Genomic DNA, 26,796 nt, shown 5'->3' on the forward strand with positions numbered 1-26,796 from the left:
GTATTTTCAATTTCATTGATTTCTGCTCCAATTTTTATTCTTTTCTTGTATTTTATTTGCCTTTTTCTCACTTTCCTATGGCAGAAGCTTGGGTGATTAATTTTAGCTCCTTTTATTTTAATATATGACTCCAATGCTATAAAAATTTTCTCAGAAAGAGAAAATGCAGTAGTACATTTACTGCATTCCACAGATTCTTTTATTTTCATTTTTAAAGTATTTCTTGGGACTTTTTCTTTGACTCATGTTATTATTGTGTGTTGTTAATTTCCAAATATTTGGGTATTTTCTAATTATCTTTTTGTTACTAATTTTTAGTTTAATTCCATTGTAGTCTGAAAGCATACTTTGTATGATTAAGGTGTGTTTTCTGGGCCAGAATGTTGTTTATCTTGATAAATATTCTCTTTGAGCTTGAGAAGAATGTGTATACTGCAGTTGTTGGATAATATAGTCTATAAATGTCAATTAGATCCAGTTGATTGATGATGCTATTCAGTTTTACAATATTCTTACTGATTTTCTATGTACTGGTTCTGTCAATTACTGGTTAGAAGGACGTTGAAATATCCAAATATAATAGTGAATTCATGTGTTTCTCTTTGTAGTTCTACTAGTTTTTACATCATATATTTTGATGCACAGTTGTTAGGTGCATACATATAAGGGAAGTTACATCTTCTTGGAGAACTGACCCTCTGTCATTGTGTAATGCCCACCCCTTATCATAGGCTGGCAGTCTCTGTCTTTTAGTTGATGTATTTAGACCATTGATGTTTAAAGTAATTATTTGTATGCTTGGATTAGTATCTACCGTATTTTTAAACTGCTTTCTATTCCTTGCCCCTGCTGTTTCTTTTTTTGTCTTCTACTCTGTTTCTGCTTTCTCTTGTTTCATTTGAACATTTTATATGATTTTTTTATCATATCTTAGTATATCATTATACTTTATTTTATTTATTTATTTATTTTTTTGATGTAGTGTTCCATGATTCATTGTTTGTGTGTAACACCCAGTGCTCCATTCAGTACATGCCCTCTTTAATACCCATCACCAGGGTAACCCATCCCCCCAACCCCCCCCCAGAACCCTCAGTTTGTTTCTCAGAGTCCATAGTCTCTCATGGTTCGTCTCCCCCTCCGATTCCCCCCCTTCATTTTTCCCTTCTTGCTATCTTCTTCTTCTTTGTTTTTTTTTTTTTTTAACATATAATGTATTATTTGTTTCAGAGGTACAGGTCTGTGATTCGACAGTCTTACACAGTTCACAGTGCTCACCATAGCACATACCCTCCCCAATGTCTGTCACCCAGCCACCCCATCCCTCCCACCCCCCACCACTCCAGCAACCCTCAGTTTGTTTCCTCATGAAGAATTCCTCATATCAGTGAGATCATATGATACATGTCTTTCTCTGATTGACTTATTTCACTCAGCATAATACCCTCCAGTTCCATCCACGTTGTTGCAAATGGCAAGCTTTCATTCCTTTTGATGGCTGCATAATATTCCAGTCATTATACTTATTTTAAAATTTTTAGTGGTTGCCACAGAGTTTGTAATTATACATTTACAACTAATCTTGGTTCACTTTCAAATAATATACCACTTCATGGGTAGTGCAGGTACCTTATTATCATAGAGTATTCCCAGTTCCTTTCTCCCATCCCTTATAACATTGCTGTCATTCATTTCATTTATCTATAAGCTGTGATCACTGAATATATTGTGCTATTGTTATTTTTAACAAGTTGTTATTTGTTAGATCAATTAAGAATAAGAAAAATAAGATTTAATTTTATCTTTATTGCTTCTCTAAAGCTTTTCATTTTTTTAATGTAATCCACCTTTTCTGACCCTTTGTAATTTGTCCAAAATTACAATGCTTTGTAATTTTCCTTCCCTCTGAAGAACTTTTATTTTTATTATTTATTTATTTTTTAAAAGATTTTATTTGAGAAACAGAGAGAGATTGAGAGAGAGAGAGAGCATAAGCAGGGGGGAGGGGGAGAGGGAGAGGGAGAAGCAGAGTCCCCACGAGTAGGGAGCCCGAGATGTGGGGCTCAATCCCAGGACCCTGGGATCATGACCTAAGCCAAAGGCAGACACTTAACTGACTGAGCCACCCAGGCATCCCTGAAGAACACCTTTTAAGCATTTCTTGCAAGGAAGGTGAGTAGGCCTTCAGTTCCCTCAATTTTTGTTTGTCATATAAAGCCTTTACTTCCTTTTCACTTTTGAAAGATAATTTTGATAGGTACAGAATTCTGGATTGGTGGATTTTCTTTTAATACTTTAAATTTTTCACTCTGCTCACTTTGCTTGCATGGTTTCTGAAGAGGAAGTTTGATGGAATTCTTATTTTTCTCCTGTCTAGGTAAGGTTTTTTCTTCTTTTTTTTCCTCTTGATTCTGTCCAGATTTTCTCATCTGTTTTTCTGCAGTTTTATTATGATATGCCTAAGTGCAAATATTATAGTATTTATCCTGTGTGGTGTGTTCTGAGCTTCATGGATCTGGTTTATTGTTTATCACCAAAGACATACTTTTTCTGTTACAGTGTTGTTGATTTGTAGCATTTCCTTTTGATTTTTTTCTTATCCATATCTCTGCTTACACTACCCACCTGTTCTTGCATGTTGTTTACTTTTTCCACTAGTGCCATTAGTAAGTTTATCATAGCTCTTTTTAAACTCAGTGATAATTCTACAACCTCTGTTATACCTGAGTCCGGTTTTGAGGCTTGCTTTGTGTCTTCAGATAGTACTTTTTGCTTTTACAATGCTTTGTAATTTTTTGTTGATAGCTAGACATGTTATATTAGGTAAAACAAACTGAAGTAAATAGGCCTTTAGTGTGAGGTTTTATGTTTATTTGACCAGGAGTTAGGCTGTTTGCTATATTCCATAGCAGTGGTGTCAGAGGCTAAAATTTGTAGGGTTTTTGTTTTTGTCTGCCCTGTTGTTTTTGGGTTTTGTAGAGAATTCTTTAATAGGGTCTGAGGCTTGCAGTTCTTTTACTTACATATATATATTTATTTATTTATCTATCTATCTTAATTTTTTTTTTTGAGAGAGAGAGAGAGCATGAGCAGCGGGAGGGACAGAGGGAGAAACAGACTCCCTACTGAGCAGGGAGCCTGATGTGGGGCTCTGTCCCAGGACCCTGAGACCATGACCCGAGCCAAAGGCAGCTGCTTAACCAACTGGGCTACCCAGGTGCCCCTAAAATCAAGAGTTGGATGCTTAACTGACTGAGCCACCCAGTTGCCCCACAGTTCTTTTAGTTAGAATGATGTGGTGTGGTGGCAAGGGATGGCATTAGGTCCCAGTGTTTTAGTGAGCCTGATTTGGTTATCTTCGACCCCATGTTGAAGGATAGAGGGGTTGGAGTTGGATATTTCCTTTCCCCCAGGTTGGTTAGATTCTGTAAAACCCTGGTTGGTTAGGCTCTATAAAATTCTAGTTTGTTAGACTTCATTAAATAGTTTTCTTTTCAGGCAGGCCTTTTAAAGAGTAACAGAGCATTCTGGGCATATTTTTAAGATGGTTACTTTTCCCCTCCCCCTTTTGGAAACAAGAAATTTTTCTCAGATCCTCCCAGTGAGAACCTGATAGGGGTTCTTGGAGGTAAAAAGTCAGGAATGCATGGGGACCTTTCAAAGACTGGGTTCCCTCTCCATTTTTCACTTCAAGCTAGTCGACACAGAGCCTCCAGCAAATTGTCAATTATTGTTAAAATATTCCTATTGATCCTGGCTCCAACTGAGGGCTTATTATGTTCCTAGGCTTCTGCAGCTCCCACACTGTGATTTTCTGTATCTGCCTGTCTGTGTCTCTAGTTTTCAGGGTAGCAGATTGCCCTCGGAGTTCAATTCTCTGATGGATCTAAGAAGAATTGTTGATTTTCTTTTTTTTACCCCCAGGTTGGTCAGTTGGTCTTTCTTTTTCTTTCTTTCTTTCTTTCTTTCTTTCTTTTTTTCTTTCTTTCTTTCTTTCTTTCTTTCTTTCTTTCTTTCTTTCTTTCTTTCTTTCTTTCTTTCTTTCTTCATCTTTCTTTTCAGTAATGAGAACAGGAGTGATGAATTACAAGCTCTTTACATGTTGGACCTGATTGAAGATTATTTTTGATTCTTTTTGGCAATTTTGTATTGGTAAAACTTGGTATGATATCTTCTGTCTGATTTGGCAGTATTTTGGAAGTTTATTTCCTTCTGGCATTAGGTCTGCACAGTTTGAGGTAATGTATTCTAATTTGCAAGAATGAGTATAGAACTTTTTCAGAGGGAAATTGATCTTAGGACTGATTCTTGTTATTGGTGAAATGACTCATTCTTAGCCCAGTTACTGTTCTTCTGTTTGCAAGAGTAGTTTTGGGACAATGGCAACCTTTCCTTTGTTTCCTATGTTAATAGTCAGAGCTTCATTTTTATACTCTTGAACTAAACAAAAAATAAATTTTATTTTTACAGCCTTTTTGGGTGTAGGGTCATGTCAAGTTTCACTAATTTGCACTTATGGTAACTATACTGATGATTCTGGGAATGGTTATTAAAACCTTGTGCTGGGGTGCCTGGGTGGCTCAGTTGGTTAAGCATCTGCTTTCGGCTCAGGTCATGATACCAGGGTCCTGGGATCGAGTCCCGCATCGGCCTCCCTGCTCAGTGAGGAGCCTTCTTCTCCTCTCTCTCTCTGCTGTTCCCCCTACTTGTGCTTTCTCTCGCTCTCTCTCTCCTGCTCTCTGTCAAATAAATAAATAAAATCTTAAATTTATAAAAACAAAACAAAACCTTGTGCTGATGCTTTGGATATGGAATTAATTGGATGGCTAATTCAGACTGGGTGTCATAATTTAATTAGTACATTGTTCACTAATTATTTTTATGAGCAGAGAATAGAGTAATAATGTTAATCCTTATATTTTCTGTGATGTGGTAAAAAAAAAACCTTAATGTACATCATTAATTTAATGCTTAGATATCTTGAATTTAGTGCTTCAGTATCTTGGTGGAAGTATGAAAAGAGAAATTGGTTCTATATTATATGTAAAATGTAGTTTATTTTCTTTTGAAAAAAAGTTACATTAAAAAAATCACTTATGTTACAGGTATTTCAGGCAACTGTTTTATTAAAATAAGAGAATCATCCTTTATCCTGTAGTTTAACATGACAATAGTTACCATGTGTGAGTATATGGGTCTTTTAGTTCTTTTTCTTTTCTTTTTTTTAAAAAAAAATTTTATTTATTTGACAGAGAGAGAGATAGTGAGGGCAGGAACACAAGCAGGGGGAGTGGGAGAGGAAGAAGCAGGCTTCCTGCCGAGCAGGGAGCCCGATGTGGGGTTCGATCCCAGGACCCTGGGATCATGACCTGAGCCGAAGGTAGATGCTTAACGACTGAGCCACCCAGGCGCCCCAGTTCTTTTTCATATATAGATTTTTTTTACATAGTTGTGATCATAATTTCTTTTTAAATTTGTGCTTTTGGTAGTGTGTTTTCTCATTCTGTATCACTGTGTTTTTAATAGTAATGTTTTTTCATTGAGTGAGGTACTGTTAGGTTGGTCAGACTGACAGTTTATTCTCTTATCACTGTGATGAACCATGTGTGCATTTAGCTTTTCCATTTCTTTTGATTTAGCTTTTTTTAAAATTTTTAAAAATTTTATTATTTTTTTAAATTAGATAGGTTCTGTGCCCTGTGTGGGCTTGAACTCATGACCCTGAGATCAAAAGTTGAATGATTTACTGACTGAGTCAGCCAGGCGCCCCCTGATTTAGCTTTTCTATGTTTGTGCCATTTCCTTGCCTGGATTTTCACGTTTCAGTCTCTCTTTCTTTTAAGGGATATTTTATGTTTTCTTCCCCAAGGCTAATTAACTTTTATTGGATCTTGAAAATAAAATTTTTTTCTTAATATGATTAGAAAACAATGCTTTAGGACTTATATTGCCGCAGTGATTCACATTGTTCTTTTCTAAAAATTGAAATTTGTAACTAGGTGATAAAAATGATCTCCTAGACGTGTCAAACTTGGTATTCTAGACTCTCATACTTAGGTTATAAATTATCTATAAAATAATTTAATATTTTATGTTGTACTTACAAATTGAATTTTTCCTTACTGATTTATATTTGTGGGTTTAATTTGATGTCTTTGTCAGGATTCCTTATTAGATTTCTCAGCATTCTTCTGACTTTTCCTCTACCCTATCACTTGTGTTTAGGCCTGAATTGGGTCTAGCCTTTTGAGTGGAAAGTCAGTAGTAATAGAAACTTCTAGAAACATGTAGTGAGTCTGATGATCCTGAACCCACTTCCTCACCCATAAAAGCTAGCAAAGGTTTGTTTAGGACCTTCTATACTGCATATTCTCTTCTGGCTTTCTAAGTTGACATTTTATAAAGTATTTAGCTTTTTTTACTCTTGTCATCTTCAAGATATTTTACCATGATTAAAAAAAAAAAATCATGTTTCTACTGAGACATAGGTGAACCCAAGGGAAGGAAAAGATCATGCAGAATTGTTGGGTTCATTTCATTTAAAAGCAGTAAAATTCCATAATTGGAATTTGTTCTTATTCTTTGCAATTTTTTCAGGAAAGATAGGATTTAAAAAAATATGTATCACTTAGGAATATCTGTATTGGTGTGGGATTTAAAGTGATGTATACAAGGATGCTCATCATATTTCTTTCTGTCCTTACTCCTTTCTTTTTCCTAGTCTTGCCCTTTCTCCAACAAATTTAATGAACAACTACTATGATTTTGGGCACAAAATGATTAAGACCCTGCCTTTAGAAAGCTGATAATTTAATAGGTGAGCTGGAAATGTAAGTCAATAGTTGCAGTGTAGGAAGTCCCCTAATTTCCTATATAATAATATGTTCCCCAAAATGTGTTTGAAAATAAATATTCACATGGCAGAGAGGTGGGAGGTGTTTGGGTATTTCTATGGGGAGTTATTCCATGAAGCCAAAATGTGTCATTATAAAACATCTAATTCTAGGTGCACCTGGGTGGCTCAGTTGGTTAAGTATCCAACTCTTGATCTCAGCTCAGGTCTTGATCTCAGGGTCTTGAGTTTAAGCTCAGTGTGAAGCCTACATAAAACAAAAACAAAAACATCTAATTCTAGTTCCTGGGCATGTTATCTCCCTTGGGACCAGGAATCCTATCTGGTTCACAACATCAAATGTATCTGAGTGGGATTGCTAGCTGTGCTTGAGCTGAGCAAATAGATCTTGGGCCCAACCTTCTTGTAGAGAGGGGTGCAGCCTCTGGGATTTGAGCTCTGTTACTGGGATGGTAGGTATATGAAGCTGAGGGGAAGAGGATCCTTCTCACCCTGCTGTGACAATATGAGCTGGGTACATAAAGGATGTCTCCCACTTACATATTTGATTACCTGGGATATCTTTTTGCAACCCAGCAATACCTATCGCTCTGCACTGTCCGAAGGGAGAAATCAAGGACTGTTGGAGATAGGCCTGGGGAAGAGTTAGGCTGGACAAGAGGACACCTGTCCTGCAGGATTTTAAAATGATAGCTTCAGTCACCCCTTCATCCTTACCCATCCCAACTTTTGTGTATATGTGGCCAAGGCTTTGTCTGTAGAAGGACTGGGAAATGAGGTAGGAAGAGTTAATTGTTTTTTTCCATCATAGGCCAGGACAATAACAAATGTTTATTTCAATTTCAGGGAGGCCTGGCTTCACACTTCTTCCACTCCTTAGCATTGTGAGCTCTCAGAGCTTCATGCGTTACCTCATAATCATTAATAAGATGATGTCTAGGAGACTGAATTTGGTGTCCTAAAGGTAGTTTAAGGGTATCAGTCTGTAGTGTATGAAATGTGTTGAGTTGTGTGAAATTTAGGCCTGGTCTGCTTCGTGTGGTAAGTATAGTTGGTGTATCTGTAAAACTCAGTAGTAGCACATAGGGAGGAATAATAAATTGTGCCTAGAAGGTAATGAAAGGGCTTACATAGGAGGGAATACTCAGACTCTTTAGTAAATGGGTGGCTTTAAAAGAAGATCTAATACTGAAAATTTCTGCCTGATAATACTGGTAATCTTAAGACCTTACTCAAATCAGATGGGGCTGTGGTCCAGAATACATTATTTGGGACTGAGCTCTCTTGAATATCTTTATACCTTAATTCTTTATACACAAAATTCAGTAACTTCTAAGATGCCTTTAGTAAATTTTCACTGTGAATTATACATTAGATGATTAAATGTTTTTTTAAGTAGAACAGTTGTTCTATTTGAACTTTTATTATGATTCAGGTACTGTGTTGAATGCCTGAGACAGCTACAACATACGACATGAATTAAATCTTAAGAGGCAAAAGTCCAGAGCAAAGACAGAAATCTCTAAAATTGTGACAAATAGGGAATTGTGCTCTTACAAAATGTGCTTTGCAAGAGTAGGGAGGGAGTGATGATATTCTCAGAGTGGAGAATTAGAGAGTTTGAGAATGGTGCTTGATAGAGATGACAGTTGAGTTGATAGCAGAGATACTTTTAAAGCTAAACTTCCAGTACCTGGTCTCTAAGTTTTCTTTAACTCTAGACTTAATTGGTTAAGTTACAGTCTCCCATAGCATTTAGTTACATATGTGTACAAGGAGAATTACTGCTTTTAATAAGGACTGTCAGATTTTGCATGGTTTGGGATCAATAAAGCAAAATTATATTTTCCTTGGTATATTATATTTACTAGTAATATAACTAATAAATACTACTATACTACCACTACTGTTCCTGTAACTACTTGTATCAGTACTATGATTACTGTTATTAGTACAGTGTTCTAATGCTCTTACCCCTTCTCCTCCTCTTTCCACTCCTACTACTACACTACTACTACTGGGTAATGCTTGTTTTTACTAGGAACCACTTTTAAGTTCTTTTTTTAAAAAAATTATTTTTTATTTTAAATAATCTCTACATCTGATGTGGAGCTTGAACTCACAACCCTGAGATTAAGAGTCACATGCTTTACTGACTGAACTAGCCAGGACCACCTACTTTAAGTTCTTTATAGGTTTTCTTTTTTTTTAAGTTCTTTACAGTTTTAAGATGGGAGATTATATCAATTTTTAGAAGGGTTTTCAAGAGTATTAATTAAAAAAAAGTGACTATTTCACAGAAACTTAGTAAAATTATCCCCATTTTCAAAAAAGTATTCTGATAATTCAAGTTCTAGTTATGAGGGGTTAGCCTATGTTTTTCTTTGTTTCTTGATAAGTATTATTATATGTATGGTAGTATGATTGAATTTTTATGATTAGATTTATTCCAAATAAAAATTAATCCTAAATATAAAGCTTTTTTCTACGTAAGTATATGTTTTTTTGTTACTCTTGATATTTTTTCTGGACATTCAGGTCAATCAGCGTGTTTAGAATTTCTCTAAAGAGCATAAGCTATGGAGTAAGGCAGATGTGGTCTGATTCTTAACTTGGATACTAGCTGTGCTTGAGTAGTTAATTTTAGATACTAAATTTCTACATCTGTAAAATGGAAATAAATAATAAATGCGAAGTCTTTAGCACAGTGCCTGGCATAAAGTAATGGTTCAGTAAATGTTAACTACTACTGTTAACTGAGTTAGGAGTTAGGTCTCTGGCCTTAAATGTGGACCTTGGAGACTGGGAATACCTTGGGGCCACCTTGAGAGCCCCTAAGTGGAGAAGACTGCCTATAAGATGACCTATTCTGGACATGCCTTTCTGACCTGAAACTAATCAAATGCTTATGGGCTTTGCTGAAAAATTTTTAAAGAACTGTAATATTGCAAAAACTAAGAAGAAACTCTTAGTATACATCTAAATTTTGGCATAGGATGAGGCCACAGGTTGGCTAGGTTTCACTATGATGTAAGCGTAATCATGGAGCAAGAGTTGATGAGAGAACCTTTTTCACAGCCTCTGGTCTGGGTAAGTTTGGCTTACTGGGGATAAGGTAGAGGAATCTGAACTATAGAGTCAGTAGTGCCAAACAGTAGGGAGAGGTGTCCTTTTTTTTTTTTTTTTAAAGATTTTATTTATTTATTTGACAGAGAGAGACACAGCGAGAGAGGGAACACAAGCAGGGGGAGTGGGAGAGGGAGAAGCAGGCCTCCTGCGGAGCAGGGAGCCCGATGCGGGGCTCGATCCCAGGACCCTGAGATCATGACCCGAGCTGAAGGCAGACGCTTAACGACTGAGCCACCCAGGCGCCCCTCCTTTTTTTTTTTTTTAAGAAGTTCTAGATTTTTAAAAAAAAGCACCTTGTTTTAGATGTTATCAGGCATCAGAGGTAACTGATGAAGGTAGCAGAAAAGTCAGAGACAAGTGTAGCTAAATCTAGGTTGTAGCTCCTATAATCTTTTTAGTTAGAGAACCAGGTCTGTAAATTGTTGAGAACCCTCTAAGGGGACTCCATGATGGGTAAATACTTGAGAGCTCTGATTTTACCTTGTCTTTTTTTTTGGACGGTGGAGGTTAGAAGTGCATTCACAGTCATAGAAACCTTTGTATATATGGTTACCATTCTGAAAAGAGACATTCTGTCTTCCACTCCAGATAGTTATCTTAGATACTTAGATTTTTAGAACAATAATGTCACTATGGTTTAGGTTCTGAGTTAGTGGCTTGAGGAAATTTGATACAGGCCATTACAGAATAGAAGATAAATCTCATTTTAAAAATATTATTTACTGTGCCACCAGTTAGTAGTGCCTTGTAATATGGAAACATTCTTAAAAATCCTAGGAGAGTTGTACTTTCATGATAGTTTAATTTATTATGTGTACTTTGCATTTTGGGGGTTTAAAAAAAGTGCTACATGGGGAAGGGGATGGCTTAAAAACAAATTGGGTTCTTTTACACACCAGTAAGTTGACAGTTTGACTAATTGTAAATGAAAGTGGAGTTATTACTATTTATTTATTTTTTTAAATTAAGTAGGCTACACACCCAACGTGGGGCTTGAACTCCACAACCTGGAGATCAAGAGTCACATGCTCTACCAAATGAGCCAGCCATATGCCCCAAAAGTAGAATTTTTAATTGATTTAGTTCTAGATTCTAAAGGATGCTTTACAAAACACCTAGTCTATCAATCAGTAGGTTGGTATTTTTCATACATATTGTTAAGTTAAAAACTGGAATTTGTAGTGATAGTATTATACATGACACTTTATCAAAGAGATTAGTTGACAGCCTCATACAAACTCTTCCTGATCACTCAGTCTAAAATAAATATCTATTTTTTATCATTTCGTCTTATGTATGACACGATTGTGTGTGTGTGTGTGCATGTGTTTGTATTTGTTTATTGACTATTTTCTTACCAGAATGAAATTCCATGAGTTCTTTTTCTTTTTTCATCAAAACATTTATTAAATGGTTAACTGCATGTGGCCTGAGCTGTGACTAGGCTTTGTTAAAGACTTAAGTGCCTGGCTAAAACCAGGAAAACTGCTGCCTCCTTTTCATGTTCATAGAGCAGCTACTGCTCATACTTGGGCCAGTCCTGTGGCCTGCAAAGGAGGGGGATACATATACCAGAGCAGGATTCTGCTAAATGGAATGGGGCTAGGGGTAAGGACACTAAGCCAACCCGTCCAGCCAACCCTTCAGGAGATATCCTGAGCAACTAAAATAGTACGTGACACGAAGTAGGTGGTCAACGGATATTTGATGAATGGAGGATTTTCTCTTTTCTTTCTTCCTTTCTCTCTCTCTCTCTCTTTTTTTTTGAGGGGAGGAGTGTCAAGGTTCAGATTTGAATGACATATAAGTAACTTTAAGTTATTCATTTTCATAAAGATGATGCTGGGAAAGTATATTTGCATAATAAAGGGATACATTTCAACATTTAAAAAATGAAGAATTAAGAACTCATTAGTTTTAAGACTTGCTAGTGTTCATCATTGTAATCTGTTAAAGGAAAATATCAATTGTGATAATTAAATTGAAAATACAAGAGAAATTTTGATTGGTAAAGTGATAATGTTTGTAATAAAAATTATAAATATAGTTAAAATTTTAGAAAAGCTTGAATACCATGAGATCTCCAAAAGTTAAAAAGTCAAAGCAGAGTGACGCAATCCCTGGCAGAAGTCCCTCCATCTGCGGTGTTGTGCTGTGGGAAAGAGAGATGGATTTGTAAATCCCAGAGTGTGAGGTTCTGCCTACCCAAAGCCACTACTGTGCAGAGACCCTGGGTGAAGCCACCTTCATCATGTCTGACCAGGAGGCAAAACTGTCAACTGAGGACTTGGGGGTAAGAAGGCAGGAGAATATATTAAACTCAAAGTCATTGGACAGGATAGCATTGAGATTTGCTTCAAAGTGAAAATGACAACATATCTTAAGAAACTCAAAGAATTGTGCTGTCAAAGACAGGGAGTTCCAATGAATTCACTCAGGTTTCTTTCTGAAGGTCAGAGAATTGCTGATAATCACATTGCAAAAGAACTGGGAATGGAAGAAGATGTGATTGAAGTTTATCATGAATAAACAGGGGGTCATTCAACGATTTAGATACTCTTTTTATTTTCTTTACTCTTAATCCTTTTTTATTTTTAAAAATAGTTCTTTTGTAATGTGATGTTCAAAATGGAATTGAAAACCTGCACTCCATCTCTTTAAAACATCTGGTAATTTGAATTCTAGTGCCTGTTACTCATTATCACTTGTTTTCATTATGCTGAGTTTTAGTGATCAAACCTCAGCCCCCTTCATATTGCCCTCTCCCTTTAAAAAATTACATGTGTGCACAGAGAGGCCACCTTTTTCAGCATTGCTTTCACAGGCAATGTGAGTATTCATAATGACTTTCTAGTTGGCCCTAAAGTTCTAGCATATTATTGCTTCAGTCCTGGACTATGATTTTCAGTGGGAAATGGAGGTTTTTCAGAGAACTGAACTTGGAAAAATGACCTTTCCTTAACCTGAAGCTACTTTTAAAATTTGCGGGTCTGGACCAGAAGAAGAGAAGTATCAGGCTGGAGTCAAGATGACAGAGATGGTGAGAGTAATGACTGACTCCAAAGATGGCTTCACTGAGGAGAAAGCATATTAAGATAAAAGAAGTCTTGTCAGAAGATCCAGAGAAGTTCTAATTTTATTAGCAGTTAATAAAGTTATTCATGCAGTTGTGTATATAACAGAACACTGCTCTTTTTAATTTTGTTTGTACTTTTTGGCCTGGGATATGGGTTTTAAATGGACATTGTACCAGCTTCATTAAAATAAACAAAGTATTTGTAAAAACCATTAGAAAAAAAAAGTCAAAGCAGAATCTCTGAAGTAGATGTTTATTCTAGAATCTGAAAGAGAAAAAGAATAAAATTAGGTTATAAGTAGGCTAGGTATTGACAAAGCAGGCCAATCTGAGGCTAAATGTTGTCAGCCAAGAACAGATGTTAGATGGAGGAACCCAGAAGTACTACCTTCAACCTACTGTTGAATTAGACTACATTGGACCTATCATAGACTCTCTCCTTAAGAACAGTGATTAAGTTCACGTTGTTCAGGGCTATCCCCAGTGCTCAGTATAGTTCCTGGCAATTTGTATGCTCTGCATAAAATTTTTTCTTGAAAAAAAGTGAATTAATCTGTAGGTAGTAAATTCTGGAGCGCTGACTTCAGACATTTTTAGGGGTGTCGTTGCCATGGGTTTTCAGCCATAGCTGCTCCTGTATCATTTTTCTTCGAGTTTCTCTTAACCTTTTGGGGTGAAGGATCAGAATTTGTGCCTTTGGCCCTTGTTAATAATATGCTTTGAATTATTTTCTGCATTATTCTTATCTATAGCTGGACCCTTTTTTTCATAAAAGACAGGGCAAGCTTCTCTTAAGTTCTGGTAGCTGAAATTTGAGTCTATGTCCAGTGTACTAATAGAAAGTCTTGTATTTATTTTCTTTTTTTTTTAAAAGATTTTATTTATTTATTTGAGACAGAATGAGAGAGAGAGAGAGAGAGAGCACATGAGAGAGGGGAGGGTCAGAGGGAGAAGCAGGCTCCCCGCCGAGCAGGGAGCCCGATGCGGGACTCCATCCAGGGACTCCAGGATCATGACCTGAGCCGAAGGCAGTCGCTTAACCAACTGAGCCACCCAGGCGCCCTTGTATTTATTTTCTTAGTGAAGTTACTTTAAATAAAATTCCAAAGGGTTTAATTGTCCTGCTAAATAAATCTGTATTACTTAGTTATGTGAAGTTAATAATGATTGATTTAAGGGATTAGGAATGAGTCATCAATGCTTTTCTCTTGCAGTTAGTGATTTCAAACCTTTTTTGTGCTGATATCGATGAAAAATTACTTAGTCCTTGCTGGACATGAAGAAATTCAGAGTTGTTTTTGCTTGTATCTTCATGGAATGAAAGAGGTGGATTAAATTGCCCTTTTACTAATGTAAATATGAAAAGAACTTAGTCTAGATTTTCTTCTAGGCTTTTATTTCACTTACACTTTTTTTTCCCCCAAAGATACATTCCTCTCATTTTAATGCATGTTAAAATTGGATGAGTAAGCTTAAATATGTTAGTGTGCCTCCCCTTCAGTCTCACTAGCCCTATTTTAAGTGCTCTGTAGCCACATATGGCTGGTGGTTATTATATTGGGCAGTGTAGGTATAGAACATTTCCTTCTTGCAGATATACCTGATATAGACATTTTCTCTTATAGAGTCTAATGATCCAGGTAATTGTAATTTTTAAGGTGAGATTCTCAGTATTTTTGGTAAGACATTTGTATTATGAAATTTATTTTGATTATTCTGTTATATCATGGATACGCCACTAATTTTTATTACTCGGTTTTAAAATGTCATTTTTATCTAATTTTGAGACTAGCTTCCATTTTGTAATATAATATAATGGGAAATTTTGATATAGTAACTAGAAATTGCCCTTACAGGTAACACAGAACATTAATCTTGTTAAGTGAGGTAATGAATATAACTGCGTGAAAAATCCTTTTAAGGCTTTTACTGTCAGCATTTTAGGAATGTAGAGCTTCCAAAACAGGCCTTTGACTCCTAATGTGTTTTGGTTAAATATGATAATGATTTTGTCAGTATAGTGCTGGGCTTACAAAAGTTGCTGATTAGATGTTAGTTCTTTTAGTACATAGATTTCATTTTCTAGAGCATGGTTCCCCAAACCAGATGATCATAAGAATTCCCTGAGGAGGGGCACCTGGGTGGCTCATTCGGTTAAGCGCTTAAGCATATGCCTTAGGCTCAGGTCATGATCCCAGGGTTCTGGGATGGAGCCCCACATCCGGCTCCCTGCTCAGCGGGAAGCCTGCTTCTCCCTCTACCTCTGCCTGCTTCCCTGGCTTGTGCTTTCTCTCTCTCTGTCAAATAAATAAATAGAATCTTAAAAAAAAAATTCCCTGAGAAGCTTTTTAAAGATACAGATATCCAAAGCGGATGTATTATATAGCATATGTATTAATAAAAGCCTTTGTGTACATTCCTTAGTATTATAAACTCCTTGAGATAGAATTGTTGGCTCAAAAGATTGAACTATTTTTTGGATTTTTGATTTACAGGAACAAATTTCCTTCAGAAAGTTTGCACCAATTTATAAACTTTTCCTCACATTTTCTCTACACTGGGTATTATTGAACTTTTAATATTTCTCAGTTAATTAAAAAGATCTCTTATTTTAGCTTGTATTTCTTTAATTATGAGTGAGAGTCAGCATTTTTCAAAAAATTTTTTTTAAATTTTATTTTATTATGTTAATCACCATACATTACATCATTAGTTTTTGATATAGTGTTCCATGATTCATTGTTTGTGTATAACACCCAGTGCTCCATTCAATACGTGCCCTCTTTAATACTCATCACCAGGCTAACCCATCCCCCGAACCCCCTCCCCTCTAGAACCCTCAGTTTGTTTCTCAGAGTCCATAGTCTCTCATGGTTCATCTCCCTTCCGATTTCCCCCCCTTCATTATTCCCTTCCTGCTATCTTTTCTTTTTTTAATTTTTAATTTATTTATTTTTTAATTTTTAATTTTAATTTTTTAAAGATTTTATTTATTTATTTGACAGAGAGAGACACAGCGAGAGAGGGAACACAAGCAGGGGGTGTGGGAGAGGGAGAAGCAGGCTTTCCGTGGAGCAGGGAGCCCAATGCGGGGCTCAATCCCAGGATCCTGGGATCATGACCTGAGCCAAAGGCAGATGCTTAACCGACTGAGCCACCCAGGCGCCCCCCCCTCCTTTTTTAACATATAGTGTATTATTTGTTTCAGAGGTACAGGTCTGTGATTCATCGGTCTTACACAATTCTTTTGATAATGCATTTTTTTCTCCTCCCTCTTTTTCTTTCTTTCTTTCTTTCTTTCTTTCTTTCTTTCTTTCTTTCTTTCTTTCTTTCTTTCTTTCTTTCTTTTCTTTCTTTCTTTTCTTTCTTTTCTTTCTTTCCTTTCTTTCTTTCTTTTCTTTCTTTCTTTTCTTTCTTTTCTTTCTTTCAAATTGCCTGTTTTTGATATCTCTTCTTTCACATACCTAGGGTTCTTCATTTTTATTAGCAATAAGTTGAACGATAGGGCTAGAAGGCAATGACTAAAAACAAGAATTGGTGTTCAGAAGGGCGGGGTGATTTTGGTTATTGAGCCTGGTACAGATATGGGCAAAATGTTAAATCTATCACAGATCTGCAAGATTCTTTGTACATAATTTCCATCTATTCTCTCATAAATGGTATCTTTTAGGAATGGTCCTTTTCAGTTTTTGACAGTGGAGGAATTGGATTTAAAATTTTCTTATGAAGAAAGGAAGTATTTTGCTACTATCATTTGGAAACTGATCATTATATTTGGTTCTGGTTGTTATTGGAATCAGTTTGAAATAATGCCATTAATAATGCCATCTAACACAACTATTTATTTTTGATTTCTTGCCTATGTATAAATATGATAGAACAGAAATCCCTTAATTATGGGGACCTTTTATCTTTGTGTCTCTAGTGCTTTATAGTATCTGGCCCTGTAAAAGAAAGCTCATTTCCTGTACTCACAACACTTCTGACACCAGATGTGTGGGTTTTCCATACCAAGCAATTCTTTAATTCTCAGAGGATACCAACCGAATAGTTAGCATAGACCCCAGAGGTTAAGGCCCAGTCCTACAAGACTACCCTCCACTTCACATGTCAGTTGGGAGTAGTGGGTACCCAGGTTACCCAGCAGTAGGGGATCCCATGACTTCCTCCTCAGGTTTGATAATTAGCTATTATGGCTCACAGAACTCAGAAACACTTAACGTTTATCATCTTATTACAAAGGATATAATTAAAGATAATGATGAACAGCAAGATGAAGAGGTACATAGGATGAGGTCCAGAAGGATCCTGAGCACACAGAGTGGAGTGCGCCACTCTCCTGGCACATGGATGTGCTTATCAACTTGGATGGCCTCCAGGACCCATAGTTTAGGGATTTTTAACGGAGGCTGTATCACATAAGCATGATTGGTTATTAAGTCAATGTCCAACCCCTCTCTTGTCCCTGCAGGATAGGGCATGGGGCTGAAAGTTCCAATCTTATGATCTGGGTTTGGTCTTTCTGGTGACCAGCCCCTGTGTTGAAGCTATCCGGGAACCCACCAAGAGGAGCCTCATTAAAATGAAAGATGTTACTATCAAGAAATTCCAAGGGATTTAGGAACTCTGCATGAGGGATGTGTGCCCATCTGGGCCACAGACAACTGTGTTCAGTCTGAATGGGGGCTCACAGAGGGAGTGGGGGTGCTGGCACCAGCAAGAGTCCTTGAGAGTGTCTAGGGGCTCAGGTTTCCATGTGCAGAGGGAGTTGACAGCTTGTTACCAGGCTGAGGCTTTAAGGTTGCACAGGAGGATTGTGTTCTGTCTAAGTGACTGGGACAGCACTCCACTAGAAGTCCTCACCCACATGTCCAACACCACTTCCTACCAAGTCCCTACTGTAAACTGGTGGAGAGCCTCTTTCTACTTCAGTGTCCCTTGAGTGCCCTCTACTGAAAAAGCTTAGCATAGTGCTCATGTTAAATTAGAATAGTTAAAGGAATTTTGTTGTTTATCACAAAACATATATTGAAAGATTCCTTCAGAGATGGGGTCTCTGCATATGTGTCCATAACTGACACATATGGATAATACCTAAGTTTGTTAATCCAGTCACCTGTTGATGGACAGTTTTGGTTCTTTCTAGTTATTGGTTCCTACAAGTAAAGCTGCCATGAACATTAATATACAAGTTTTTGCATGGATATATATTTTGATTTCTCTTAGGTAAATACCTAAATGTGGAATAACTGGATCGTACATTAGTGTGTGTAAATTTTTAGGAAATTGCCAGATAGTTTTCCAAAGTGGCTATACCATTTTTTGTTCTTGCTGGCAGTTCCTCTATATCTTACTAATATTTGGTATGGGTTATTCCTTTTAATTTTAGCCATTCTAATAGGTGTATGGTATTATCTCCTTGTGTTTTAATTTCCATTTCTCTAATGACTAATGATATTGAGTATCATTTCTTGTGTTTATTTACCATTTGTATATTTTCTTTGGTAAAATGCTCAAATCTTTTACTTTTTTTTTAATTGGGTTGTTTTCTGATTATTGAGTTTTGGATGCCTTTTTTTTTTTTTTTTTTGAGTTTTGAATCCTCCTTCTATATTTTTGATTCCATACTTTGCCGAGTTTTTTTCCTGGATTGTGGCTTCTCTTTTCATTCTTTTAACAGTATCTTTTGAGGAATAATAATTTTTAATTTTGATGAAAGTTCAGGCTATCAATTTATTCTTATATCCATCATGTTTTTGTATCTAAGATATTTTTGCTTAATGCAAGGTGATAAAGGCTTTCTCCTAGGATAGCTTCTGGAAGTTTTATGGTTTTAGTTTTGTTTTGTTTTTTGTTTTGGAAAGTTTTTTTTTTTTTTTAAGATTTATTTATTTATTTTAGAGAGAGCACGAGCATGGGGAGGGGCAGAGAGAGACAAGCAGACTCCCTGCTGAGCAGGGAGCCTGACAAGGGGCTCAGTCCCCTGGATCCTGAGATCATGACCTGAGCCAAAATCAAGAGTCAGATGCTCAACCCACTGAGTCACCAAGGTGCCCCATAGTTTTAGGTTTTATGATTAGTACCATGTTGCATTTTTGGTTTTTTTGTTTGTTTTGTTTTTTAATTTATTTGTCAGAGAGAGAGAGCACAGCTGGGGGAGTGGGAGAGGGAGAAGCAGGCTTCCCGCTGAGCAGGGAGCCTGACTCAGGGCTCGATCCCAGGACCCTGAGATCATGACCTGAGCCGAAGGCAGACGCTTAACCAACTGAGCCACCCAGGCGCCCCTGAAGTATCACCTTTTATTTAGATTTTCAGTTTCTTTTTTTTAAGATTTTATTTATTTGTTTATTTGAGAGAGAGAGAGTGCTTTCATGCGTGGGAGGACAGGCAGAGGGGGAGCGAGAGGGAAAGAATCTTTGTTTTTTGTTTTGTTAAAGATTTTATTTATTTATTAGAGAGAGAGAGAGTGCACATAAGCATGGGGAGTGGCAGGCAGAGTGAGAAGCAGGCTCCCCACCCGGCAAGGAGCCCATTGGGGGACCCTATCCCAGGACCCTGGGATCATGACCTGAGCCGAAGGCAGATGCTTAACTGACTGAGCCACCCAGGCGTCCCGAGGGAAACTATCTTAGGCAGACTCCACGCTGAGAGTGGAGCCTGTTGTGGGCTTGATCTCATGACCCTGAGTTTATGACCTGAGCTGAAACCAAGAGTTGGACATTCAACCAACTGAGCCACCCAGTTGCCTCTAGAATTTCAGTCTCTTTTAGCAGTGTTATTTTTTTTTATGCAGATCTTTCCCAGATTTTGCCACATTTATCCCGAAGTGTGTTATATTTTTTATGCTCTTATAAATAGCATTATTTTTTTTAATTCCACTTTTCACTTGTTCATTGCTAATATATAAAAATGCAGTTGATTTTTATATCCTGTAATCTTGCTAAATTCACTTTTTAGTTCTGGTTGTTTTTTTTGGGGGGGTGTTTTTTGTGGGTTTTTTTTTTTTTTTTTGGTAGGTTCCACTGGATTTTCTACACAGTCATGTCTTCTGTGAATGAAGAGAGTTTTACTCCTTTCATTCCAATTTATGTTCCTTTTATTTCTTTTTCTTGCCTGACTTCTTTGGCTAGACCCTCTAGTATAATGTTGAATGGAAATGGTGAGAGAGGACATTCTAGTCTTGCTTCTAATTTTAGCGGGAAGGCATCCATTCTTTCATAATTAAGTATGATGTTAATTGTAGATTTTTCATAGATACCCTTTATTAGATTGATTAAATTCATTTCTATTTCTAGTTTGCAGAGATTTTTCAAATCAGGAATGGATATTGGATTTTGTCAAATGCTTTTGAGTGTGTGTCTATTGAGATGAGAGTTACTATTTATTTATGTTTTAGCTCTAGGTAATGCAAGTGTCTGTTGTTATGTACAATTTTGTTCGCCTTTTTTTTCCCCTGAAAATGACCTCCTCCCCTAAAAAAAAGTCAATTAATCTGCATGTATAATACCTGGGTTTTAAAAATATTTTATGTGCAGTATCATCTCTAATTGGTTAAAATATGAATTATAATAATGCTAATGGAGTCTAATTATTGAGCTGTGATGTGAAAAAATAGAGAAAAATCTGAGAATTATCCATAAAATACATATCTACTAAAGAAATTTTGATTGAGTACAATTGTTTTAACTCTAAATTTATATTTAGCATTACTGAAGGGAGACAGCTATAGGATACGGATACTTAATCGTCTTTGGTAAGTGTTTAGGAAGAAGTGAAAAGAGTAGATGAATTATGTGAAGAAAAATTTAAAGCATAGAGGCTTACTTAAAGATTGAAAAAAGCAAGTACACTTAACAGAAAACAAAGGAGTCAGAAAGAATGCAGTGTTTCTTATAGACAATAATTGGAGTTAAGGCAATGTAGCTGGTGGCTTTGGTGAAGTGGAAAGGATTGCCCTGGGATAATTGGGTTTAAATCCTGTATTTCCCACTTGCTAACTCAGTAAGTGTCTTAAACTAAGTTTCTGATTTCTCATCTATGGAATGAACATAAGAATATTTATCCCAAGGGTTGTAATGAAGATTAAATAGAATCAGTTACATAAAAGTGCATAGCAGTATAGTTAGGTGCTTAATAAATGTTTGTCTTTATTATTTTTTTTAAATGACCAATAGAAGCATTACTTTTCTGTTGCCTATTTCCCTGGTGATTATATATAGACACAGAAGTAGTGCCCACAGTTACCCTGAAACCCATTGAGAAAATAAAAACCGAAGCCAATTCCTGCTGTGTTGACGTCCTAGAACTTCTGATAGTTTGAAAGAAAATTAACCAGAGCACAGTGAGCATAAGATTATATTAGAAAATGTTCTGAAGGAGAGTTCTAACTTGAGGAAGGAGGGCAGAATTTATAGGGCATTAGCAAGAGGGGTTAGGCATAGTTCAACTAGTTTGGGGAATAGTTGGTCAAAGATGGCTCTCAGAGAATTGGTCTTGTAGATTAGTAGTCATTGGGCAGATTTTTTCAAGAATTTTGAGGAGAAGCAGCTGTGGGGGTCAGTCAAGGATATGAGAGGATCAATGCAAAATTCTCAGGTTTTTAGTGTCTGCACAGTAGATTTTTCAATCATTGGCTCTTCCAGTCTTTTCCTCCTGCACCCCCACCACTAGTATAAGGGCCCTTTATTCTGGTCATGATTTTAGACCTTTGAGGCTCTTGATCTCAGAGGTAATATCTTTATGAAATTATAAAGAACAAGGAATTAAGTATTTTGTAGAACTAGAAAGTTCTCTTAGTCTTTGCTTCCTGCCTTCTTTGTATTGTGTTTTGGATTCTATTATGTCGGTGCTCTGCAGTAGAGGAAATGGTAATGTATGATAACGAAAAGCTTCAAAGTAGACATATGGCTGGTAGGGAGATTCAAATAGGGTTTTACAGCAGCTATTTTAGATGATGACACATCTTCAGCTTAAATTGCAATTGATTTTTTTTTTTTTATTTTGCCTTATCTTTCTGTGATGATTCTAGTAGAAATCAAATGAAATTATTTTTGACAGCTGGTTTGTGAACATTGGTATTTGCAGCTAACCTTCCAAAGCCTACCTGTGCTTTCGGGGAGCTCAGCTTGTGACTAAATGGATCATCTCTTCTCTTTTATCTATTTAATGCCTTACTGGTTTCTAGCAGCTGGTACTTAGCATTGTTCTTTCTTGAGTTTGGTGTTTCAAGTGATTTCTTTGCCTTTATGAGGTACTTTCTGACTATAGGTGAATCCATTCTCCTGTAAATATAATCTGTGCTTTGAAATTAAATGATCCTTGTCCTCTTTGAATACATAAATCCTTTTATTATCTGATAGTTTGCCTCTTGATTTGTGGCTTCCTGTGTTCCTTTTGTAATGCTTACTTAGCTTTTAATTTAAATACAAGGTTGCCTTAGTTAGCATCCAAGGAAGACTTTGGCCTATTCAGACATTGAGAAAGTATGAATATTTGGCCACCATATTTAGGATTATTGGGGCATTTCATAGAAGGGGAGGCAAATTTCTTATTTTTTCCTAATCAGGCTCACCATAGACCTTGTACTTTTCAAAATAGCTTGAGTGGGAAAAAAATATATGAAGGATGGCATATCTGCTATTTCTACATGGATGTACTTACCATAACTGTGAAAAATATATTTGATTTACTGTGAAGCGCTCAGGGTAAATGTGTCAGATATAATCAATATTTTAGTATTGTCATGTATAGTTAAGCACTTTCCCGTAAATTATAAGAAAGTTATTTATGTTTTTTTGTTTGCAGAATATCACAAATATTTCCAAAATGTAGCTTTCTTTTTTTGATATTCAGAGGAAGTTAGAGATAAGATTTATCTACAACTAAATAGTAAGTCACTGGTGAGAATTTTTTCTACCTCGTATATTACTATGCTTCTTAAGTCTCATTCTTCTCCATTTTTAACATTTGGTGATATGATACAAATGTCACTGTCATAGCTTTCTTTAATTTCCTGGGAAGTATCTTTTATAGCCTTCATATCTTTCAATCTTAGGAACTCTGAAAGGCTTCTTTATCCTTTATTTCTTCTAAAGAAAATATCCTCATTTGCTCTTTAAAAAAAAAAAGTTTTTTTTTTTTATTTATTTGAGAGAGAGAGAGAGCACAAGCAGGAGGGGCAGAGGGAGAAGCAGACTCCCTGCCAAGCAGGGAGCCCAAAGCGGGGCTCCATCCCAGGACCCTGACATCATGACCTGAGCCAAAGTCAGAGGCTTAACAGACTGACCCACTCAGGTGCCCCTCTTTATTTTCTCTTGATGTTTTTGTAGAGATTCCTGCTACCCATGGAGAGAAATAAAAACATGCAATGTAAAATCTCAGTCATTTAGGACATTTTAAATATTAACAAATCAGTTATTTAAAAAGTTCCATGGATTTGTAATTTTTTTTTAGTTGTTTTCAGCTTTATTGAGATATAATAGACAAATATCATAAAATATTTAAAGTATACATAACTTCATATATTCTTTCTTAGTAATTATATAGTGCAGTGTTATCAACTATAGTAACCATGCTTTACATTAGATTCTCACACTTTGTACATCTGATAGCTGGAAGTCTATACTCCTTTATCAACTTCTCCCTATTTCCTGCACCACCCAGTCCCTGGCAGCCACTTTTCTACCTTCTGTTAGTATGAGTTGGAATTTTTTTTTTTTTTTTTGTAGATTCCACGTATAAGTGATACCATACAGTATTTTCTCTGTCTTATTTCACTTAGTATAATGCTCTTAAGATTTATTCATATTGTTGGAAATGGCAGGATTTCTTTTTTTCTCATGGCTGAATAATATTGCATATATACAAATATATATGTATATGCATACATACACACACATACACATACACACCCCACATCTTTATCCTTTCATCTCTGGGTGGATACTTAGGTTGTTTCCATATTTTGGCTATTGTGAATAATACTGCAGTAAACATGGGAGTGCACTGATCCTGTTTCCATTTCCTTAGGGTATATACTGAGAAGAGGGATGTCTGGATCATTTGGGTAATTCTGTTTTTGATTTTTTTGAGGAAACCTCCATACATTCTCCATAGTATGCTGCATCAGTTTACATTGCCACCAGCAGTGAACAAGGGTTCTCCTTTGTCCACATCCTCACCAACACTTGTTAAATTACATTTCTTTTTTTGTGATAGCCATTCTAACAGGTGTGAGGTGATATCTCATTGTAGTTTTGATTTGCATTTGGTGATGACTAGTGATGCTGAGCCACCTTCTCACATACCTGATAGCCATTTATAGGTCTTCTATGGAAAAATATTGTTTTTAAATCAGATTTATTTAACGATTGATTGATTGATTGCTATTCAGTAGTATGAGTTCTTTGTATATTTTGGATATTAACCCCTTATCAGGTATGTAGTTTGAAAATATTTTTTTCCCATTCTGTAGGTTTTCTCTTCATTTTGTTGATGATTTCCCTTGCTGTACAGAACCTTTTTTTTTTTTTGGCAAAATGGTGGTTTTATTGAAGGAAGAGCTGCTGCTGCTCCCTGCTGCCCAGAACCTTTTTTAGTTTGACATTGTCCCATTTATTTATTGTGTTTTTGTCACCTTTACTTTTTGTGTTTTGAAATTGAAAAAATCCTTGTCAAGACTGATGTCAAGGAGCTTACCTCCTATGTTATCTTCTAGAAGTTTTACAGTTTCAGGTCATTTTGAGGTGATTTTTGTCTGTGTTGTTTCATTCTTTTGGCTGTGGCTGTCCAGTTTTCCCAGCACCTTTTCTTGAAGAGACTATCCTTTTCCCATAGTATATTCTTGGCTTGTCAAATATTAATTGACCATATATGCAAGAGTTTATTAATTAACCATATATGCATGAGTTTATTTCTGAGCTTTCTGTTTTGTTTCATTGATTTGTGTATCTATTTTAATGCCAGTATTGTACTGTTTTGATTACCATATATAGTAATTTGTAGTATAATTTGAAATTAGGAAGTGTGAGGCCTCTAGCTTTGTTCTTTCTCGAGATTACTTTGGCTATTTGGAGTCTTTTGTGGTTCAATACAAATTTGAGTATTGTTGGTTCTAGTTCTGAGAAAAATGCCATTGGAATTTTGATAGGGATTGCATTGAATTTGTAGATTGCATTAGGGTGTTTGCACATTTTAACAATATTCTAATCTGTGAGCACAGATTTATTTGTGATTTCCATTTATTTGTGTCTTCTTCAGTTTCTTACATCAGTGTCTTATAGTTTTCATGTACAAATCTTTTACCTCCTTTGCTGAATTTATTCCTAAGTATTTTTTTGATGCAATTGTGAGTGGGATTTTCTTAATTATTCTTTCTGCTAGTTTGTTGTTAGTGTATATAAACACAACTGGTATTTGTGTATTGATTTTGTATCATGCATTTTTACTGAATCTGTTAATTGGTTCTACCAGTTTTTTGGTGGAGTCTTAGTATTTTCTTTATATAATATGTCATCTGCAAATAATGAGTTTTACTAACTCCTATCCAATTTAGATGTCTTATTTCTTTTTCTTGCCTAATGGCTCTGGCTAGGATTTCCAGTACTGTGTTGAATGACAGTGGTGAGAGTCAGCATCCTTGTCTTGTTCCTGATCTTAGAGGAAAAACTTCCAGCTTTTCACTGTTGAGTATGATGTTAGCTGTGGGCTTGTCATATGTGGCCTTTTTATGTTGAGGTATGTTCTCACTATATTCACTTTGTTGAGAGTTTTTAATCATGAAAGAATGTTGAATTTTGTTAAATGTTTTCTTCATCTGTTGAGATGATAATATGATTTTCTGGGGGGGAGGGCAGGATGGGGAGGGGCAGGGGGAGAGAGAGAATCTTACGTAGGCTTCATGCCTGGTGTAAGAGCTTGATGTGGGCTTGATCTCACAACCCTGAGATCATGACCTGAGCCAAAATCAGGAGTTGGATGCTCAACTGAGCACCCAGGTGCCCCAATATGACTTTCATCCGTTGTTTTGTGTGTGGTAATACATTTACAGATTTACCTGTATTGAACCATCCTTGCATCCCAGGGATAAAACCCATGGTGTATGATCCTTTTAATGTGTTGTTGAATTCTGCTTACTAATATTTTATTGAGAATTTTTGCATTCATATTCATCAGGGATATTGCCCTGGAGGCTTCCTTTTTGTAGTGTCCTTGTTTGGTTTTGATTATAAGGATAATGCTGGCTTCATAAAATGAATTTGGAAATGTTCCCTTCTCTTCAGGTTTTTGGAAGTTTGAAAAGGATTGATAATAATTCTTCTTTAAATGTTTGGTAGAATTTACCAGTGAAGCCATCTGGTCCTGTGGGAAGGTTTTTGATTACTGATTAAATCTTCTTACTAGTAATTGGTCTGTTGAGATTTTCTCTTTCTTCATAATTCAGTCTTGGTAGGTTCCTAGGTTTCTAGGAATTTGTCACTTTCTTAGGATGTCCAATTTGTTGTATGTAATTGTAGTAGTCTCTTATGATTCTTTATATATGTGTGATACCATTTGTAATGTCTCCTCATTCATTTATAATTTTGAGTTCTTTCACATTTTCTTGGTTAGTCTAGCTAAATGTTGTCTATTTTGTTTATCTTTTCAAAAAACCAGTTCTTAGTTTCATTATTTTTTCTATTGTCTTTTTAGTTTCTGTTTCATTTATTTCCGCTCTAATTTGTGGTCTTTTTTTTTTTTT

General features: G+C 36.1%; 1 protein-coding gene and 1 pseudogene across 7 annotated transcripts in view; both read left to right on the plus strand.

Moving 5' to 3' along the window:
- Window positions 1-26,796, plus strand: part of FUT8 (fucosyltransferase 8) — a 324,832-nt gene that overhangs the window by 61,664 nt on the left and 236,372 nt on the right. The gene's annotated exons all lie outside the window — the stretch shown is intronic.
- LOC144382790 (small ubiquitin-related modifier 1 pseudogene) lies at window positions 12,234-12,535 on the plus strand (annotated as a pseudogene).

The sequence above is a fragment of the Halichoerus grypus genome, chromosome 8 (assembly GCF_964656455.1).
Source record: "Halichoerus grypus chromosome 8, mHalGry1.hap1.1, whole genome shotgun sequence".
Lineage (NCBI taxonomy): Eukaryota > Metazoa > Chordata > Mammalia > Carnivora > Phocidae > Halichoerus > Halichoerus grypus.